Raw genomic sequence first — 3,238 nt, 5'->3', positions numbered from 1 at the left:
TTAAGCCGTTTAGACAGAGCGGCAAGGAATTTATGAGGTTTACCCACACAACGGTGTTTGGTTAATTGATCAAGAACAGTTAGCATTGCGCTCCCAATGTTCTTGTTGATGATCGGAGTACCACACACATGCTTCGGGATAGTGTTGACATGGTCATCGGGGAAAGGTCAGACTTCGGATACACAAAGGATCCATCGGAACAACTTATAAAATAAGTCATACAATTTTAGCAAGGAAAAGATGAGGATGGGGCCCACGGGCTCAGCAACAATTCATCCAGGGGGGAAAGAATGGTATTTCTCATCATGAATTTGGTTGATATCCTAGAAAAGTTTGGAATGATGATGATGATCACGACACATTTGTCGAGAGGTTTCATGAAGATGTAATCGATCAACGACGACATTAAGCAAAAGAAATGATGAAGTGTAAGGTTAATTTGAACCACGAGTACGACACAAACTCAAAAGCAAGCTTGCTGTTCATGGCAAAATGGTATGATGAGGAAGATCGACATAAGCTTAGCTCGTCATTGAAAATTGTGTTCCGGAAAGGACCTGGTAGCACAGTTAAAATTTAGCATGATAATGATAAAACCGATCAAGCTAGGAATGATGTGATGGAGTATCATTCCAGTGAGAATTCACAAGTGGTAGTGCAATGACCCAATATACTTGAGATAACAAGGGGTAATACTTGAGGTAGATCAAATATAGAGGTTAGACATATGAAATGATCTGCAGAAGACAAGTACTTTAACTTGTCCGAGAAATGGAGTTAAGGAGAAACTATGGTCGGAACCACGGTTACGAATGATCAAACCACCGATACAAGATGAACTTATAACAAGGGTTAATCATTTTGATGAGCAGCTTCCATGATAAGTTCTACATCGGGTCCATGGGCATGCACACAAGGGTTCAAGGTCGACTCCCACTTCTTCAATGCATAACCTTTCATTCACTCCTCGTATTCAAAGAAAATGTAGTGCAGAGGATCTATCTGGCGAAGTACCAGAGGAGTAAGACTCGTGAGGACTCTCGGGTTCACTCGGATTACGGAAGGCATAAGTTCAACCCATCGGGGCATTTTTACGAATCTATACAACCATCAACCAAGCAAAAGATACGAGTCAAGTAGAGTATCGGAGTCAAATCATATGATACAATTTACCGAAGATATTATGTATCAGGGGAAAACTCGCAAGACTTTGGATGTGAAGGACATTGTTGGATAACAACCCAGCAATGGATCTACTATTCACGACAGAGTTGATGTGAGTATCGGTAATCAATCAGATGAAGAAGGGGATGCAAAGGCATCGTCTTATATAAACGTCTGAATGATTCGATGCTTGGGTACATAGGAATTATGATTTCAAGACAAAGGATCAGAAGCAGGGGCTCTGATCAAAAGATGAGTAAGTTGAATAGACTTAGAGGTGCACCCGATCAAATCTTGATTGGGCAAGAACTAGCTCATATTGAAAACAATGCCTGAGCCGGAAAGAAAATTTCCAAGGATTAATTGATGATCGTGTGCATTCTCACACATGCTGAATCAACAGGATCAGAATGTTAATCCCAAAGGATTTTAACGAATATCGCTAGACAAATGGAATTAACCAGAAAGCAAGTATGCAAGAATTCCAAGAGCAACAGGTTGTAGAGGATTTTCGGAAGATCAAATAGTATTTCGAAGAATTTTGTGAATCACACGAACAACTGAGGATGAACTGATCCTCGGTGAGTGCGAGGAATTATTCGAAGGGGGGGTATTCATGGGGCAAAGAACTGCAAGGCAGTAAGCTCAAAGGATTCTCGAAATAATAGAGAATTTTGGGGCATCTTGTAATATAAGAAGCAACTAGGGATGAAGGTACAAGCGCCAAGGATGTTATTCAAGGGGATTATTGGTGGTCAGGAACTGCAAGGCAGTTGGTACAGGGTCGGGAGAAACATCGAGGAGTATCCGCAGAATCTTCTGGCCAAGCAAGCGATCATCGATAATGTCGAGGCTCTCCGGGAGGAAGTGGGTACGAGAACTTAATGTCAGAGTTTAGTAAAATGGTTAACCCGAATAGAAGAGAGATCAGAGTCCCAGAGTATAGACGAGGAATAAAAGATCCTAATACCACCCAATGGCGACGTGGGCTCGTAAGCCACATAGCCAATGTTAGTAAAAGTTTTTCAGTGACTAGACTCAACTTCGGCCAAGGAGTTGGAAGGGGGCTACCTACAGGCAGTCCGCTCTGATTCCAACTTGTGACGCCCTCGATTCAATCGTACACTAATCATACACGCAAATGTGTACGATCAAGATCAAGGACTCACGGGAAGATATCACAACACAACTCTAGACACAAATTTAAAATAATACCAGCTTTATATTACAAGCCAGGGGCCTCGAGGGCTCGAATACATAAGCTCGATTACACAAGAGTCAGTGGAAGCAACAATATCTGAGTACAGACATAAGTTAGACAAGTTTGCCTTAAGAAGGCTAGCACAAAAGCATCTACGATCGAAAAGGCAAGGCCTCCTGCCTGGGAGCCTCCTAACTACTCCTGGTCATCGACGGTCTCCGTCACGTGGTAGTAGGCGCCCTCGGGGTAGTAGCAGTCATCAAAGGTGGCATCTGGCTCCTGGACTCCACCATCTGGTTGCAACAACCAGAAAGAAGAAAGAAGGGGGAAAGGGGGGAGCAAAGCAACCATGAGTACTCATCCAAAGTACTCGCAAGAAAGGATCTACACTACATATGCAACATTATCAAAGGAAGGCTATATAGGTGGACTGGGCTGCAGAAATGCCAGAATAGAGAGAAGACCTAGTCCTATCGAAGACTAGCATCTTCTGGAAACCACCATCTTGCAGCAAATAGGAGGGAGTAGAGTAGCGCAAAGTAAGGTAGAAGTAGTGTTATCAACCTCGGCCAGAGATCCTTTCTCGACCCCCTGCGAGAAAGAAATCCTAGAGCCATACTATCTAGTTATCATCACAATTCATTACTCATCACCATCCAATTCTCATCACAAGTATCCAGTTCTAGTTGTATCGATCGGGATACAACTCCGAGCGTCCATTACCGTAGGATAGGCTATCGATAGATGTTTTCTTCCCTGCAGGGGTGCACCAACTTACCCACCATGCTTGATTAACTCCGGCCGGACACACTTTCCTGGGTCATGCCCGGCCTCGGCCAAACAATATGTCGCAACCCGACTTAGACTTAAGAG

The sequence above is a fragment of the Triticum dicoccoides genome, chromosome 3B (assembly GCF_002162155.2).
Source record: "Triticum dicoccoides isolate Atlit2015 ecotype Zavitan chromosome 3B, WEW_v2.0, whole genome shotgun sequence".
In the NCBI taxonomy this organism is placed as follows: Eukaryota; Viridiplantae; Streptophyta; class Magnoliopsida; order Poales; family Poaceae; genus Triticum; species Triticum dicoccoides.
Note: the sequence above shows the minus strand (reverse complement) of the source record.